A 20,071-nucleotide genomic window follows, 5' to 3' on the forward strand; every position below is an offset into this window, starting at 1 on the left:
AGGCAATATTCTAAGTGCTTTACATATCCTCACAGCGATGCTTTGAAGAATGTATAAATATTCTGTTACTTTACAAATAAAGAAACTGAGCCTCAGGGATGATAACTTGTAGGTCCAAAATCACATGGTTAGGAAATGGTGAAGCCATGGTTCACATGCAGTGTGTCACTTCACAGTCCAAATTGTTCACCCTTAATGGGCTTGTTTCCTTTGCTTTTCTTTACCAAAAGTGCAGCATCCTCCCTACATGCGACAGTATAAAATTTCCAGTATGGGACTCAAGGTGCTATCATGTTGATACTGATTTATGCTAGCAAGAACATTACCTTTGTTTTGTAGGATAAACAATAATCACAGGTTAATGACAATGTAATTTTGAAAGAACAGAATGCAGCTCTGGATTCCTGAACAGCTACTAGAAGGTAAGTTCAATCATGTCTTTCATATATTATCACACATTAGAAACAATGTTTAAGATATTCATAGATGTCCCAGACTCCTGTACTTAATATCTGATTTGGATCACCTAATTAAGTACTTAAGTCCCACAACTTCAGTCTGTTGGTTTCATGATGCATAATATCAGAGGGACCTAGAGACAAAATAGCAAATAGGAGAAATTTATTTCATGATGCATTTTACAGCCAATTTCAGGAACTGACATGGATGAACCACACATCTATCCTTTACTTAATGACCCAAATCTCCCTTCACATACTCCCAGTGATTTTAACATCACTACACATTAAAGAAATGAAAATTCCTGTGAAACTACTGATGGCATTTTTGTATTTGTCTCTAACAGCTTTCACTATTACTTAGGCAGTTTCACATCAAGTCTGCCACATGGTTGGTGAAATTGAGGGGAATTTTTACTGAAAAGATGTTTTACTTTAAATCATGGTGATTGAAGAAAGAGAAGCTTAATGAAAAGAACTTAAAGAGTAGATGAATACTTATAAAATTTCTGGTTCTTATAGAAACTTTCAGAAGCTTCTAAGGAAAATGGAATGGTTATTTTATTCACTGTTTATATCATAAAGGTACTATTTTCAGTAACACACATGTTAACACAAGCATTTGGCTTATAAATCATTAGGCTCATTTTGTAATTTAACAAATTTAATATCCTCTTTAGTTTAAATGTAGCCTAATTCAAACTGAAATATTTTTTCTTATAATATTTTAATTCATCCACAATCTGTTCAACTACTTTTAAACTGATTGCCAGTGTTGCCATTATCACTTATTAAACAAAGAATTTATTTGCTATTCATAAAAATTCTCAAAGGTTAGATTTTTACAGGTAAATGAATTTCTATGCATATATAGTTTGTACCAATTATAAATAAACTATGTTATTTTTAGTATATAATCCAGTAAACTCCTATAAAACTATTTAATAAAAATGGTATGCCAAGAAGTTAGTAAATTTGACCAATACTATATGACTCAAAACTACTTGAGTTTATCAGAATTTGAACATTCAAGTACATACACCACATAAGAGACTATTTAAGATATCAAGCCCTGAAATTAAAGTTATAAGTGAACATTATTAACAAATAATTGAAGAATGCGGGCTCAAATTCCTTAAAAACTGTTTTTCCCACTCAACAAAAGTCAAATCCAAAAAATGTTGAAGCATATTGAGAGTTTTATAAAAGACTGCCATATTCCACTAAAGTAAAGAACTGTTAACAATAATTTTAAAATCCTATGGCTTTTCCCCCAGGTGATTTACAAATGTTCTTACATTTTGAAGTAGAGTTTTATAGCTCTAAATAAACTAATTTACCTAAACGATTTAAAAATATTTCCAGAAATGATTTTAAAATATTTCCTACACCTTCATGAAATAAGTTTACTATATTAAATTAAGCTATTATACCAAGCTCATGGAAAATTGACCAAAATCAACCATCTTAACAATACAAACAAAAGGAACGACATTGCCACAGAGTCTTAACTTTTCTGGGTTTCTTTTCACAACGAAGAATAAAAATGAATACTTAGGTTTTAGCTTCCAGTCCTGGCCTGACCTCGACCTTAGATTCATCTATAAAATGAGGGAGTAGGACTATGTGACCTATGAGTATACTTTAACTCAAAATTATATCCCAAGCCTGTTTTAAGCACTTGTTTTCAAAAGACAAGGTGGTACACGAAAGATACAGGTTTAAAAAATATAGAATCCTATACATTTATAACATTTCCATTAAAACTCTATTTCCTGCTCTTCAAAACTTGGCTTTTTTTTCACAAACAAATAGCTTATACTTTGAAAAGATAATGATAATGTATATCCCAATATGAGAACAGTTAAAAATATAAAAAAGATTCTTCCAAGTTTGTACTGATCCTTTGACTCCCACGCTTGGCAATTTTTTTTTTTTAGTCTCTGCAGTTTAAGTGCTAAGTTGTGGAGGGAAAATGAACACAGATTTGCACAAAGTTGTTTTGTCAGATCCTAGTGGTTACATATTTGTAGAGAAATAAGTATCTCTGAAACCATATTTAGAAAGCTAGCAGAAACAAGAAGATCAAAGTGCTAGGTACCTTTTATCTTCTTAAAGAACAGAAAAATGCACTATGGATATTCCCTTTTTATCTATTACAGCTCAATTTGTGTGGCTAAACAAGTCATTGTGTGGTACTTGTGAGCTAGATGCTGCCTTCTTTGGGTGCTCTACTAAGGGCATTTTGCCTGGTGTGCAGACACCTGTTTTTGTAACTTTATAAAAGGTTAACAGGAAGCACCAAACTTTTGTGCTTATGAGGTTATCATAGCCCATCTACACATGCTTAGCACCTTCCAAAACACATATCACTCCTCTGGAATTTATTATTTGTCTCTTGTTTCCCAATACTTTGTTGTATTTGCCTCCTCAGAGCACCAAAAATTACAAAGCCAAAGAAAACAAAACTGCTATTACTTCTTACATGGTCACCATTTGAGGATGAACCTGCCTGGTGTTCAAAGCCAAAGGAATGCTTCTGAGATTTCAAATGTTGACCCACCACCGCAAGCACCTTTGGTATTGGGTTACTTGCAAATCATTCTCTGGCATTTGGATTTGGACTTCTGTGTCATCTGACCTAGAAATGTTGGCTTTGCCTTCTTTTCAGCAATTACACTCCCTATTTAACTTCATCAGAATCTTTTTTTTCCCTAAAACTAATTTTATAAAAATGGCCAACAGAGTCCCTGATTTGTGCCACAATTTTTATTACTACACATTTAGCTGTACCTTTAAGAAGCTGTTTCATTATGTTTACTATTGAAGGAGTCAGAAAAGACTGGTTAGGGAAGTTGCAGCTTCCTTCCCCTATACTGGGAGCAATAGCCTGAATCAAGGGATCCGCAATCAGACAAGCTTATACTTTTGGTCACTGCTGTCTTCTAGCCCAAGCTCAGAAATCAGTTGATTTCTATCGCCTCAGCAAGTCATTCTGGTAATTCAGCTTAACAGATATGGAATTAGTACCTACTTGAGTCCACCACTGAACTAGGAACCATGACATTTGTGTAAAAATAAAAGATATTAATAGATCATTTTTGCTTACATCATGTCAGGCACTGTTAATACTTACCTATTTCTCACAATAAGATTTCAAATAGATATTAATATTGTGCTCAGGTACTCAGAGAGAAACCAAAGCTTTGGACAGATTAAGCATGTTGGCCAAGATCCCACAACTGAGGGGAATCCAAGGAATTCTCATGGAATAACCATTTTATTTACAAAGTTGGAATCTTTAGTGCACATAAAGCACTTTCTCCCACTTTCTGTCAACCTCCTTCTGTGGGCTAGATCTTTTTCACTGCTCCTAGATAAGACCTCAGGAAGTATCCACAGTTTTATAGTTCCTTTCACTCAGAAGAATAATCTCATTTCACTAGTTAAAATGTCCACTTACTATAATAATCAAAACCTGAAACTTCACAGAAAAGTAAAACATCTGCTTTTCCCATTTTGAGCCATTTCAGGCTGAGAAGAAGCCTGGAGTGGTAATGAGGGTAGGTGTTTTCTCCTCCTCCTCCTTGCCCCCTTCCTAAACTGTGTGACTCAGTAGGAATCGATCAGGGGAGAGGAAAGGGGCAGGTGCCATGGTCATGTGGAAGCAGGGGCCTCTGGGTAACAGCAGGACAAGTCCTGACTCAGGGAAGAGGAACACGTTTGTCAATTTCTCAAAGTTCCAACCACTGTGAATGCTGAACTTCCTCTGACATGGAATATTTCACTCTCTGCTGGTGGATTCCACTTGCCTCTCTGCCCCTCCAGGGGTCTGCCGTTGGTCCTCTTGGGTGTGACACTTCCCAAATGACTTCAAGTCAACTCCTCCCCAAGACTCAACAATCAAACTTACGCATTCTTCCCCCACCATATATATCACTGCCGCTTACCCCTAATGCAGCATTCTAGCTCTCTGTGGCCAGGCAGAGGCATCTCCATCTCATCTTTTCAGGCACATGTGAGTATTAATCTCTAAAACTCCAAGAAACACTATCAGGCCCTGAAAATGGACACTTTGAAGCATCTCCACCTTGATTTCAGGTGAGGGAGAAACATTTCTCCTCCTTCATAAAACACCCCCTACCATTCCTCCATGGGAAAGGGGTGGAAGCACTGATCATTTGGCCCAAACAAGCCTTCTCCATAGGTCTCAACATCCTCATCAAACCTCTAGCTTCCCTCAATATATCCTCCTAGTAACTGATAAGATCAAAATTGAAAAGTATATTTTCACTACCTTCTTTCCTAGTCCCACGTGGGTGGTATAGATTGGACTTGGAATGTACCCAATCCACTGACACAATTCTTGTTTTCCTTAGTTGAAATTCTCCAACCTAACACCCGGTTATGATACCTTAGAAAGAGGTTAAAGGCAGAATTTTCCCAACTGTAACCTTGGAAAACAGCTGAAGAACATGTTTACAGAATCCAATCTGCAGACTATCCAGACTTAAGCAATCCCAAACAATATGTCATAAAGGGCTGAGAAATCTTGACCAAATTATTAATATTAACCAGAAAAAGGGGTAATAAATCCTTAGTCCTTCAAAGTTCCACAAATATATGTATATTCACCTTCTAATCAAACAGAACAAATTTAATATTTTTGTCAACTTCACATAAATTTACATATGTATATTACAGCAATCCATATAAATACCATGTAAGAATTTGTAACCATGGCCTACCAATAATAAAATACCTTAATTAAATGATCAAAATTCTTCATAGATACTAATGATTCAAGGTAAATGTCAGTGAAATAAGGAAAAATAGTTCACATTTTAAGGCTGAGAAGGGGCTCAGGAGAGCCCAATTTAAATGGAGCAGCTCATTCAGTCAGCCTGAGACATGTAAACCAAATTAAAGTTAAATGCTTAATTAGCTTATAAAGTTATTTCCATGTAGCCCAGTTAGACTTTGATTTTTATAAGTCTAGGCCTGCCTGCACACAGTGAACTTAGTACATGTTGTGTGTCATGCTCATGTGCAGACAAAAATATTTCATCTGAATGACATTCCAAATACAGCTTAAAGGTATTCACCACCAAACTCAAAACTACTTTTTACTACTTTCATGCTTAAGAAAAAATATGACTAATGGAAAACCTCTAGCAGAAAAAATAAAAAAAACCCTCAGTAATTTATAAAGTTAAATGATAACTTACCCAGTCTCCAGTCCAGAAGGATTTGAGGATTTTCTGTTTGGGAGGAAATAAGGAAAATTATCAGAACCACCTGGAAAAATACCTTACCATCATCTCCATCCAGTCTACCTAAAGCTGTTGGGAATGGAGAAGCCAATTATGAATGTACAGTGTGAAAATACAGCTATACAGCACAGGCCCACCAATCAAACCACATCTTTTAATTTTAAACCCACTTGTCTTGCCAGTGGGTTTTAGCCCCAGGCAAGTTCACTCTTGATTTGGTGCCACCAAAAATTGACAATGAAAGTTCTTGGGGTGAAAGGGCTTATACCCAACTTAATTCCCAGGGTGGCAGGTCAAGCATTAGAATCCTGTCCACCTCAGCTCGAGTCTGTATGCAGCAAGCAGGTCTCTGTCTCCGGGCCTCTCCATCTCCGGGCCTCTCTGCCCCTGCAGCCATCTTAGTCTCTCTCCTAGGCACTGCCACCGCTCCGGCCTCTGCCCTCCTGCAGCCTGCAGCCCAGAGCACCTGACAGAGCTCTTTATATAGTCAGTAGTAATACATGCCAGCAGGTATGCAGTGAGCAAGCAGACCAGAGTCAGGTGAGAATCGTGGCCTGAATACCATTCTTCCGTTAACTATGTGTGCTTATCTAATGAGAACTCCCTAAATTTTACTCTGGACATGAGCATCATTTTTCACTGAGTCTAACTTCAGGTCCTATTTGCTCGAGGGTATAAAAGGTGACAGCTTAGATTAATAAAACAATACCATATGCGCACTAATTTAAAGTATTACTGTTTCCATCGTGTCCAAATCTCCCCGCAGCCTACTCCATTGCTCCCCCACCAAGGGGGGTGGGATGAGGAACTATTTTGGAACTTTCAGTTCTCGGCATATTGTCTAACTAAACAGACAAAACTTAGAAGCAACAGTGTGCACTGTGGGTTCTAGGTAAAAGCACAGAACAAAAAAACTGGGCGGAAAGCTGAGATCCTGCGAGGCAGTCGCGACAGGCGCAATGGGGCTCCCAGACGCGCCCTCGAGCAAAGGAGGAGTGGGCCAAGCTGCTCAGTCTATGATGCTGAGGACGTGAGGCGGCGGGGCAGAGGGACGCTGCCGCTTCCCGGGGCGCAGCCTGGTTCCTGGAGCCAGCAGGGCTCCGCACTCCCCACAAGCGCTCGCGCAGAGGGCACCTGCTGGCTGCTCTCCCCGAGCGGCGCCAGACGTCGGCACCCCGCACACCGACCATCGCGGGCCGGGCCGCGCCGCGCCCACGCTGCTCCAACGGCGAGGCAGCCTCGAGGACCCTGTGCGCCTCTCTCTGCGCGGCCTCTCGGGTCCCGGCCCCGCACGCCCCAGCCCCTTTCCTGTGCATGCTTGTCAATGCCCCGACACCCACTTCCCTTCGCAAGGGTTCCACGAGGGCCAGTGGCCAGGCTCGCAACCCAAGCCCCGTGTCCCAGCGCCCTCCTGGGTCCTGGGACCAGCGTCCACTGTACCGTCTAAGGGCACATGCGCCCCCCAGCCCCTGAATTTATCCAGAGTCAAAGCCACATCGTCCCCAACTCCTTCCGACCCCCACCCCCACCCCCCAAATAAGGTACACACAACAATCCTACATAGAATACACACCCTTGTATTCCTGTTTCCTTCCCATGCTTACCTTTTTAGATTTTCTTTCTTACTTTAATTTTCCCTATTTTTTTTTCTTCCTGACTGTCCTTAGTGATATACAAAGGCCAAAAGCTACCACCAATCCGATCCCCCAATACCCTTGATAGAATGTTTCAGATCTAATTTCTTAAAAGCTACACAGGTTGTTCGTTACTTTTGAAAGTGGCAGGTGAAACTCATGTGAGTGCGTCACTTGAGGGCCACACGGTGAACCCATGGCTTTCTTTAACCCTTATTTCAATCTGCCTCAGTGAAATTTCTCCTTCTCTATCTTCAGCCCTCAGTGAATAGGCTCTTTTTAGGTAACCTTGAAATTATCACCCATTGAACCTAAGCCAGGGTTTCTCAAGCTCAGCACTGATGACACTTCAAGCAAGATAATTTTTTGTTGTGGGGCCTGTCCTGGGCATGGTGAGATGTTTTTGCCCTTTAATAACCAGATACCCAAGTGAAGGTTAGGTTTAAGGTGATAAACCTGAAATTAGTCTTCAGACTACAGCTAATGCATTCTGTGACTGTGGGTGCTTCTGGAGGCTCAATTGTCTCATACCAACCCCTACTTTGAGGATCAAAAGAAGATACATGGAGAGGCTCCTCTGCTGATGGACTTGAAAGATACCTCATCAAATGTACCCCCAAAATATTAAGAATATAGAAAATTCCACTTTCTTAATTAGGAATATGAGACTTTAAAAATAGTTCTTTTAATATGCTTTTTATGGAAGTACGTGGTTAGCAGAAGTAGACAGAGATAAACGAACAAACAAGGAAAACCTATTTGTTGCAAGGAAGGAGAAAAGAAGGAAGTTGAAATTCAGGGTTTCTCCCAGTAGAAAAATCCAAAGGACTTATTGAGACTATGGACATGTGGCAGTCCCTCACTCAGAACTTTTTCTTCATTTCTCTTCAGGCAACAGGAAAAGGATAGACAGGGGCAGAAAATAGGGGGAAAAATATAGTTTACTTTAAAATGACTAGATAGATTGTTGGTAAGCTTCAGAACTAATCAAGAGAGTTAAGTAAGAAAATTAATAACTTCAATGTTTACAACACCCTGCCTCAAATTCCAACATCTTTTGGAATAGTGAATCTCAACCCTGGCTACATATAGATACCACCTATATAGTTTTAAAAATAAGAGTTCCAGGGTTCCAACCCCAGAGATTCTGATTTGGAGGGTGAGGACCTGGAATTTGTTGTAAAAGCTCCCCAGGGATTCCAGTGTACTGCCAAGATTGAAAACAATGGTTTTAGGATTATGGCCTTAAAGAATGAGGAAAAAAAAAGAATAAGAAAAATCAGATTAAAAATAAGCAAGAGTAGAAATTTGGAAGGGTGGAGTTGCTTATATGCTTTAATTTATACACTTAAAATTTTAATTTTAATTTGTAAAATAATATTATATTTTTGCTTCCATTTGAGCAAAGACAGTCTATATAAAAAAACGTAAACACTAAAACAAATCCAAAAGTGTGTTCAAAAGAGAACACAATATGATCAAATATGATTGACATTATCAACGCATATAAAGTTTAACATCAAAAGATATATATCTTATGGATCAAGAAGAATTGCAAGTTATGTCTATATATAGAGAAAATGAATTTTGAAAAATATCAACAAACTGGGAAATTTGTCAGTTTCTATTAATTAAACATACATCTACTCCATGACCCAAAAATCCTGCAATTAGCATATACCCAAGTATATGTACCAAAAGAAAAACAACACAAATCTTGGTACAAGAATATCCAGAGCAGCTTTATTCATAGTAGCTCCAAGTGTATGCTGGAGTCAGATTGCAGATGCTCACAGGAAATTTTGCAAGCTTATTGTTAAGCCATGCAGCTTGAAATTGGCCATAGCCAAAGTATTTATACCAGGGGAATTGCCAAATAGTACAGATTAGTGTGTTCTCCCTACCCCACCCCACTTCACCCCCAACCCCAGCCAGTGTACCAGCATACCATTGAATAGCTCCAAACTTGAAACTATCCAAATGTCAACTGACAGGAAATGAGATAAACAAAAAGTGGTATATCATAAAATGGAGTACAAAAGACAATAAGAAGAACAAATTACTGGTGCAATAACATGAGTGAATCTTAGAAACATTATGTTGATTGAAGGAAGTCAGACCAAGGGAATACATAACCTATTATTATGGAATTCAGAATACTGATTACCTCTAGAGGTGAAGTGTATAAGGGGGCATGGAGAGATTTGATAATGGTGGAAATATTCTACATTTTGACGTAGGTGGGAGTGACATGGTTATATACACATATAAACATTCATTGAATTGGATACTGTATATAAATTATACCTTAATAAATGAAGATTAGGGTTTAAAATATGTTTATTAAAGAGCTAAGGCATTTTTGAAAAAGTTGGCCAAAAAAATCAGATACATGTCCTGTTGGGTATTAAGATATAAATACAAGAGTAAAAGCTTACGGAATAAGCACAACAGAGAAATAACCCAATGGAAAGAATACAGAGCCCAGTAAGATATAAACATTGTTTTGATACATGATAAATAAGCCTCTACAAAGCAAAGAGAATGGTTAATAGACTATGGAGAAAAAAACAGATGTGATTACACAGAGGAAAATAAGACTGAATCATCACCTGACACCATAAGTAATGGCCGGAGTGTCTTTGTGACCTCAACCTGGGAATATACTTATTAAAGTAGACCCTGCCACTAAAAATCATAAGCCAAAAATCGATGTGTTCAGGTAGATCAAAAGTGAAGACACATGAAAACAAACACAGAAAAATGAAGCAGACAGATAACAGCCAAGAAGATGCCAATTGGAGAATATAACTCTGTCCCAGGACTGATGTCTGGAACTGTGTTCTTTAGCACAGTAGCCACTAGACACATGCGACTATTAAATGTAAATTAGCTGGAATTAAGTAAAATGAAAAATTCACTTCCTCAGTGCCACTAGCCTCATTATAAGTGCTCAGTAGTATTAGCACAGATATAGAAAGAACACTTCCATCACTGCAGAAGCTTCTAGTGTGCAACGCAACTGTAAAATGTAAAACAAGTCTAGAATATAGAAGCTTCTGCAACTAAACTGGAAAAGGATAGCAAACATAACAGAAAAATTGGCAAAACAATTAAAAAACAAGATACAGAAGGAGAAACTCATGTAGTTTATATGTAAATGAGTTACTCAAATTTACTAGTAATTTGAGAAATGCAAATTGTGAAGATATACTTTTACATCTGTTGAACTGGTATAACACCAAGTGTTTTCAAGGATGGAAAGAACTAGGAATCCTCATGCACAGTTGGTTAGAATATAAATTTTTCTGGTTTTACTGAGAAGTAGTTGGTCAGCATGTAGTCAATTGAGTAGGTATATAAATTCTGCTCTAATGGCCTCACCTTAAAGAAATGCAGAGTTTCACAAAGGTATTTATACAATGGTATGCACTACCGTGTTGTATGTAGTTCCAGAAAGTTGAAGGCATATACATAATAAATCTATTCTTCTGGGAATGGATAAGCAAAATGTAGTGGATGCTCACTGTCAGATACTCTGAAGGAATTACCCACAATTCACTAGGTAAATTTACATAAAGAAACATGAGTATTTAAGTATATTTTTGAATATGCTATCAATATATATTATAAAAAGTATCAAGTAAAATAGACTATTTACAAAAGTATTCATGTAAATTAAGACATATATACTAAGTATATAATATGTATATAAAAATATGTATATGTGTATACATGTATGTACATGTTAAACATACACATACAATAACAAGCCTATATCTGGGGACAGAAAAAAAGAGTGGAGACAGGACAAAGGGGAAAACAAACCAAAGAACAACTTAAAAAAGAAATGCATAGATCAATGGAAAAGAGTATCCAGACTCCAGAAATTCGACCATGCATATATAGGCAATTAATATTCAACAAAGATGCAAAGTGAATTCAATGGAAGATAATAATCTTTCAACAAATGGTACTGGAACTAATGCACACCTCTGTGCATTAAGAAAAAAAAAAGGAAAGGAAAGAAATTAAAAACTCTAAACCCATACCTTGTACACATATAAAAATAATTTTTAAAACAGATCAGAAACTTAAATGTAAAAACCTAAAACTATGAAATATCTACAATAAGAGAGCAGAAAAACCTTTGAGACCTTGAGTTAAACAAAAATATCTTCAATATATAACCAAAAGCATAATCCATAAAAGAAAAAATAAAGTGATAAATTAGATTTTCTTAAATTAGGAAATTGTGCTTTTTGAAGATACCATACCACAAATGAAAAGGTCTACTCCAGAGTGGGAGAAAATATTTGGAAAACATCTGACAAAGGACTTGTATCTGGACTATATAAAGAACTGTTAAAACTCAATAGTAAGAAAACCCAATAGAAAATGGGCTAAAACAGTTTAAACAGACACCTCACTAAATAAGGTATATAGATGGAAAATTAACACCAAAAAGAGGTTCAACACAATGTCATTAGGGAAATGAGAATTAAGGCCACAGTGAATTGCCATTAAGCAAATATTACAATGGTGGCAATTAAAAGACCAAAAGGCCCAACTGTTAGTGGGATGGGGACTCTTGCACAAAGCTAGTGAGATTGTAAAATGGTGTACATCCATTCTGTAAAACTGTTTGACACTCTCTTTAAAATGTAAATATCCACCTGCCATATGATTCAGCCATACCACACCTAGGTGTTTATAAGGAGAAATGAAACATTTGTCCACCCAAAGACATACATGATTGTTCATGATAACTTTATTTGTAGTAGACAAAAACTGAAAATGACCCAAATGTCCATTAAAAAATGAACTGATAAACAAATTATATACACTGGACTACTACTCAGCAATAAAAGGAACTACTGATACTATACACTACATACAACATGGGTGAATCTCAAAATAGTTATGTTACAACATGGATGAATCTCAAAATAGTTATGTTTCATGAAAGAAGCCAGACACAAATGAAAGCACCCTGTATAATTCCATTTATTAAAAAACCTCTAGAAATTGCTTACTAATTTGTAGAAACAAACAAAACAAAACAGATCTGTGCGGAGAAGTGACCAGTGCTTACCAATAATACAAGTTGGTCAGGGGAATAGTAGTAAAGCATGGAGAATATAGCCAATGGTTCTGTAACATCTCCTATGTTGACAGATAGTAACTGCCCTGGTAGGGAATGAGGATTTAATAATACTGGGAACTGTTGAACCATTGTGTTGTATACCTGAAATCAATATAAGATTGTAATCAATTATGCTTCAATTAAAAAAAACAGATCTGTGGTTGGGAGAATAGCAGGAAGGAGAAATTATCAAGAAGCACAAGGAAACTTTGGTGGCTAATGGATATGCTCATTATCTTGATTGTAGTGATGGTTTCATAGGTGTATTCATATGTCAACACTCATCAAATCATACTTTAAATACATGTAGTCTGTTTTATCTAAATTATACCATGATAAAGCTGTAAAAAAAATCAGACGAAGAAAGAATGAAAACAAGAGAGGAGCTTTGCCTAGAATAATATTGACTGACAAGATGCCCTGAGTTGAAACAGATGAGTTTTATTCATCTTTTACTACAACCAGAGCTGATAAATTCCACTAGTCATGTAGTGCTAGCTAAGCTTACTATGGTCATTGGAGAAATAATCTGCCTTTGATATACAAACAAAACTATTCAGAACTACTAAGTTGTTAAATTATTAAAACTACCAAACTAAAAAAAAAATAGAAGCAAGCATTGGTGTCATGAACAGCTAAAGTCTTTAGAAGACCTTAAGAGTGCTTTAAGAACAAGTTGTGGACTAGTCAGATTGGGATTTTGATAGTTTATCTACTGTGAACAAGCTGAATAACACTGTCAAAGTTAGTCCTTGCATCAATCCTTCTGTCTCCTTATTGTCTACTTTAAAGGATGCTTACACTAAGATAATATCAAGATAGTTTACACTTCCTTGGAGTTTAAAAATTAAAAAATCATCTCTCACACCAGGTTCATTAAGTATGGAATTGTCTGTTTTAAGTTCATGTCTAAAGGAACCATATTTGCTTTAAGGACGTTCACCGAAGAATGATATTCAGGCACAGACATCCTTAATGGGTGCATTATATTGGAAGATTCTCCTAACATCTTAAGATGGGACAGACTCTGGAATATAGAAAATTCATGAACAAAGATTGTCTATTTCCAGTGTTTTCATTAAATTTAAAGTTAAAATATGACAGCCAAGGTTAATCAAGCCTAAAGGAAACACTGGAAAAGAAAGTAGCAGCTGAATTACCCTGCACATAGTGAATGAAGCATGTTCAGCCTGGATTCCTAAAGAATAAAAGGGGGATATACAGCTCAATTTATGGTGGTACACAAAATTACTAGGAAAAGCTCTTCAGAAACCCTCTTTGAAAAAGAAGGTTATTAATATCAAGGTAACACTGAGTCTGGGTCAAATGGAAAAATGTCACTATGTAACAGAATATCCTCCTAGAATGTTTTAAGTGATCATAGAAAGCCTAAACTCTTTACAGAGAAGCAAAGCATATCTTGCTGACTGGGGAGCATGTATGAAGGCAGTTTTTCTCCCCAAGTGAAAACAATGATCCATTGCTGTCAGTCTGATACCATATAAATACTGGAATTTCCAAGAGAATTACTTTTCATTTCAGCTTTGCTATTAACTTTTTTATACACAACTATGCTCAAATTTCAGTCCTTCTGTATCTCTGGCTTTTTATAAAGCTGCAGATGTCTATCTTTGAAGATTAGTGTAAATTATAAGCTATTTTTCACAAAATATGATAAAAGTATTTTAAGGTTATAAGAAAGGAATTTGGTCACTATATACCTAGAGATGTGACTCTTCAGAGGAGAAATATTTAAATAAGGTATTTTCAATACTCTTTTGATTGGAGGGTGTTTGAAATCAGTAGCTTGATATAATAAAATCTTGAGTCTCTGCATCCTTACACTGGTTGACATGTCAAAAACTCCATTGAGAAAAGCCCTGTATGGTTGTCATCAAAAGACTGCACAGTGACATGATTTTCAAAGATGAGATCAAGCAGTCATAGTGGTATTTTATGTGTATTATACACTATGCATTATATTATGTGGCATTACAGCATCAATTTCCGAAGTGCCATGTGAAAAATACCATGGCTTTAAGTAAGAGTAATCCAAATTTTCTATACAGTACTAAATATAACTGGATATTACCAAACAGCAATCCAAATTATCTGATAGTTATTCTATAAGGAAAAAAAAAGGATTGATTCTACAACAGGCCTTTTTAATTTACAGTTAGCTCACTGAAGTGCATGCAAATGGAAATAAAACTGCAGCCCTGGGACATTCTAAAACATGATACATGAGGTTGCCAAGGTAACCCACCAGGAGGCTGTCTTGGCATCTTCTGGAACAAAATAGGAAGAAAACATTATAGTGAGCAGATGGGGGATGGTAATTTTCTGGGCCCAGTTATATAATAAAAGCATTGCAAAAAACTACAGCTCCATGAAATTGATTCCAAACAAAAAAGGAAAAAGTATCTTGCACTGTCAATGTTCAACTGGGCTGGATTTATGATGCACAAGAGTGGAATTTAAAATGAATTATTTTAACTATTATTTAAATTGTATAATTTCTTTAAAGCCACCACGCAATAACATTTATCACTTTTTATTCTTACAAAAAATTCAACAGGAGTATACAGCTCATATTTAAGGTGCAAAAGCGATGCTAACTTTTCATAGTTCACTATTTGGGTGGGTCTTGCAAGGCAGTAGAAGTTGCCTAAGAAAATATACTCAAGATATAACATCCCAAGAGAACAATGAAAGAGAAAGCATAGATAACACCAAGAATCATTTCACTTTTGCTCATCGTTGATTTTACATTTATCCCTTGTAAAATTGTAAAAGACATTCTTTTACAATTGCAAAGTATCCCTTTGATTTAGGAGTTGTTTCCTTATATTTCACACTGCTGCTCTTCCTATTAAACCCACAGCAAAAGCTGTAGTTCCCCCTCTTTGAAGAGCTGATTCTCTGACCTAAGGTTGTTCTATAAATAGTCAGTGAAGCTCCTTGGACTGTCCTTGGGCTTTTCCTGTTTCTCCTGTGCCTGCAGACGGAGTGAGAACTCTGAGCTGACGAAGGACAAACACGGAGAGGGGCCCCTTTGGTGCGGTGTGCAGCCCTCGTGGGAGTTCAATATAAAAGCAAAATATTCCAGTACGTAAGAGAAGAATTTAAAAATAACATTTTTTTCAGATGTTTATAAACTGAGTAATTGTTTTTTTACTTTTACTTTACATAAAAATACAGAATTTGGATCATTTAGAATACTGCCCACAGCAAAATAACTGTAATCTTTGATTGTATGTCCTTTGTAGCAATAATCCAATCAACTCAACTTAAAAAAGCAAAGGTGATTATTTTACATTGTGTATCATTGATAATAGCCAGTGTTATGTTGCTGTTTCAGTGCAGTGAAGCTATTAAGGCACACTCTTCCTTTTAAGAAATTACTTTCCTTTTTAGTACATAAGCAGATAGAGAATTCCACCTGGTCATATCACCACTTTCTTCAAAATCTTTCAGTGTTTCTCCTCACCTACAGGCTAATTATCTCCTTACTATAATACACAGGCCCCATCTCAGTTAAGCCCCCAGATTTCTGCTTTCGCATGGAAGGCTCCAGCCCCCAGAACTTCTCATTCTCTCTGAACATACAGGGTTATTTATCATTCTCTCTACAGTCAGCCTCTCTGAAAATTTGCTTCAACCTAGTTCACAAGTCATATCCTCTGTGACATAATGTACCCTCTTCTCTTCTAAGGGAGGTCGGCTTTTTTGTTGTTGTTATTCCTATTGTACTTTGCATTTATCTAATGAACTATGTATCACTATATTATTACATTGTGCTTAGAATTCTCTCCCCCATGTGTGATAAACTTCCTGAAGACAGAGATATGTCTTGTTCCTTTTGGATAACTGGTACCTAACAGAGTCTCCACCTCACAATAAGCAATCAATAAATGTCTGCTGAATATTGAATGAACATCTTCAATTATAGAGTGAAACAGTGCCAACTAACTGACTCCTAAAGTTTGTATTAGATCAGAGTCACCATGTGAAGTAGGTCTAGATTTGGACAAAGGCATCTGCTTTTTAAATAAGCTTTGCAAGTGATTCTGATACCAAAGTTTGGGAATTGAGACACAGGATAAGTTCATAAACTTATCATCTCAACTAGGAAGCATGCTCCATCTTCTCAATATTAGAAGAGCATCCATAATGCTATCACTGTGGCATCCAAACATGTCGGACCAAGGAACCCTAGAGTTCTAGCAGGGAGAATCTTAGTATTCTTTGTATTTGAGAGAAACCAGAGAAGAGTTTACAAAATGAGTGTCAGGCATAAAAAACCACTGCAAAGCTCATATCATGGCCTGAAGTCACTGCTGCTTGGGAAATAAACAGCAGGTACCACTGGGCACAATTATTGGCTGTATTTCAAATTTTGAAATTAATTAAACCAAGCTTGTTTGAAGAGCTAGAAAACTGATGCTTATATAGTTTGCTGATCTTCTCCTAAAATTACTCATTTTGCTAATGTGTTCCAAGGGTCCCTAAAAATCCCATGGAAGGATGGAAATGAGTAGAGTAGAGATGTTGAGCATCTCCGTACCTACCATTATACAGAGACTGTAACAGCACATGATGCCGAGCCCTGTATACTCGCAGTCTATCCCAACTTCTCAGCAGCAACGAGCTGATACTGCAAACTTGTGATTTCAATCCCATTGTATATTTTGAATACCAGCCATCAAATAGGGAAGGAACATCTCCCTGAATCACACCTTCTTTGCTTGGCTCTATTGCCCTGTCTTGCCTTAACTTTTGCTATCACCTTAAAAATGCTAAACAGCACTGCCTGTATACCTCCATCCCAACCCCAATCACTGGCCAGAATTCTTTCATAGTAAGCAGATCACCTGGACCGGGATGCCACCAAATCTCACCTTGTGCCAGTTAGACTTTTCATATTGCTGAACCCAAGTAAAGCATGGAGCTCTATCATTTAACCACAGTCGCCATACCCATGGCTTGTCCAAGCCATTCAGATAATAGGCAGAGAAAGAAACAGCTCTGTAGCTATAATCATATCCTAACCCCTATCAAGCTACATCTTTACTTCATTTTTTTTTCATCAGCCTGATATGCTATGGCCTCAGCATATCTCTTAAGCATGCATGTGCAAAGCCATGATTAAATTCTGATTAAGTCATGAACTCACTGGGAAAGTAATACGTTATCTGTTACTGAGAGTCTAAAAGTCCTAACTCTTGCTGAGAAATAAACAATCACATCATTTAAGCACAGAAACATTGAAGACAAAGAGAGTTGCCTCTGTTGATCTCCTGGTAGGCACATTTCCTTTTAAAGGCAGTCTTTGCCTGTACATTAAAAACATTCATTCCCCTCTTTTTCAGAAATTCATATATTTCTTTACCAAAAAAGTAACATAGAAAAGATACTTTCTCACATGGGAAGAAGCTTTCTAAGAGAAAACACACCTAGGAATTGATAGAATACAAAAAGGGGAATTGCTTTTATTTTGGTTGGTTATGGTTGTTTTATACTTTTTAAAATTTTTATTTCTTCCTCATGGGTCCTTTTAGTTGAACTAGTTGGTTAAAATAAATTGTAATATTATCACACTAAATTTGAAACAAGAAGAATGAGTAGAGAAGAGAAATGTCAGAAACGGAAGAGAGACAAGAAACAATGTCGTAAGTAAAAAATAAATTTCTAACAACATTCTCCAAAAGGCTTTAAAATCTGAAAAATAAGGGAGCTTGGGGTCAGAGGACCCCCAGATACTCAAAAGTGTGATGTTTCTCTCTTTGATGGAGTTTACGAAGTCATGGGAGAAAAGCAGCCCTAAAAAAGGCAGACAAAGCAACTTTATTTGCTTTCCTTCTTTGCCTCTACTTCTGTGATGGTCCTCTGAAGGCTAATAATGCAAAATGCTATAACCTCCCCATCTGCTTTGCTTTCTAGAGCTATAGCATTAAAGGATAAGTGATAATATAAATTAACACTATAGAATATCAATTTCTATTTGTAAATTTCAGTAGAATTTGGTAATTTGCTAAAGAAAGGAAAAAAGATGTTCAGCAACTTTGCCACAGAGAAGACTTAGACTTAAATCCAGTGCTATAAAATAAACATTGTTTTGATATCATAACTAAATAATGTCTCCATAATAGCTACTTAAATATATCTAAGTATTCACTGAGTGATGGAAATATAAACAAAGAAAAATGAAGTATTTCCAGTTCTTGATTAGAAAGCAATGTAAAAATCACTTCCAACTGTGATACTAAGAGAAATATATAAAGGTGTGTGTGTTCAGTGACAGTTGTACTAGTACTGGTAATAATAGTAGGAGTAGCTAGCCAGTGACTACAGTTACAGATATCATGTCCCAAACAGAATCTGGTCAGATAAAACCTCAATCTTTTACTGATATTATTAAAATATCAATCTTTTATCCTGAACTTAATAATTGTTAACTGATACTTACCAGTCACTGTGAGCCATGTCTTTTGCTAAGCCTTGTAATTACAGTATTTCAGTCAGTCATCATAAAATTCTATGACGTAGACACTAGAAAGGAAAAATTAATAGCTGTTATCGTTGGTTTTTCCTCAAGCTTAGGAATTCCTGATGATTTGATGCTTGGTTAATTCTCCTAGCAATGTATTTCACAACATTTATAGAAAAATAAGATACTAGGTAGAATATAAATGAGAATCCAGCCAAGAACTATGTAGTGAACCAAGCACTTGCTTTACTGTCTAAAGCGAGTAATGAATAATCTATATTGATAAGAAGCAACTTTTCTGAAGATGGGACTAATTATAAGCATTTGAGGTAACTGTGTGCCTAATTAAAGAAAAAAGTTAAAGGGATTGCAATGCTGATTATTCCCCTAAACCCAGGCTGTCTAGCGTTTTATCTCATGATCATTGGTCCAAGTATGGAATGACTAGGATGATGAAAGTAGTACATATCAGTCATGCAAGATACATAGCCTCTGTCATGTTTTTGCTATCTGTGCTGTGTGATTTTCTTCCTGTCTTTCCTTAAAGCTCAAAAGTTTAGTGCTGGTTAAAAGATACCATGTCTCCTAAACTTGATAGTCAATCCAAACATGGACCATTACTGTTAGTATGACAGAGTGGGTTTGCAAAGACTATTTACTATCTCTCTTTTGCAGATAAGAAAATATAGGATTCAAGATTAATTTATGTTACATGGTCAAGCAAGTACTGGAGGTGTCTGACATCTAAGAATGTGCTTTTACATAATATCAGATGTTTTGTCCACATTGCTCCCTGCCATCTTAGTTATGGGACTTTGAATTGTTGGTTACTAATGACTTCATCATATTAGTGCATTTTGGTAGTTGATATATCATCTAATCACATTCTCAGTGGATGAAACTCACCATTGCACTATGGGGAATCTATCGGATATCAAGAGTATCTAACTCTCAGCTCTCTCTGGTTTATTTCCCTTTACTATTCAAGCTATCACTGAGGTCACATATTTTCCCTGAATTTCTCTTCAGGAACATAGGAGAGGATAACAACTTTTTTTCCTGAATTTATT

At 36.6% G+C, this 20,071-nt stretch overlaps 1 protein-coding gene across 1 annotated transcript in view; it reads right to left on the minus strand.

The window, feature by feature from the left end:
* THSD7A (thrombospondin type 1 domain containing 7A) overlaps nucleotides 1–20,071 on the minus strand; it is an 809,828-nt gene that overhangs the window by 708,192 nt on the left and 81,565 nt on the right. The window contains exon 2 of the mRNA XM_057504555.1: nucleotides 5,687–5,719. The gene's annotated coding sequence lies outside the window, so the exon portion shown is untranslated. The remainder of the gene's footprint in view (nucleotides 1–5,686; nucleotides 5,720–20,071) is intronic.

The sequence above is a fragment of the Manis pentadactyla genome, chromosome 7, assembly GCF_030020395.1.
Source record: "Manis pentadactyla isolate mManPen7 chromosome 7, mManPen7.hap1, whole genome shotgun sequence".
In the NCBI taxonomy this organism is placed as follows: domain Eukaryota; kingdom Metazoa; phylum Chordata; class Mammalia; order Pholidota; family Manidae; genus Manis; species Manis pentadactyla.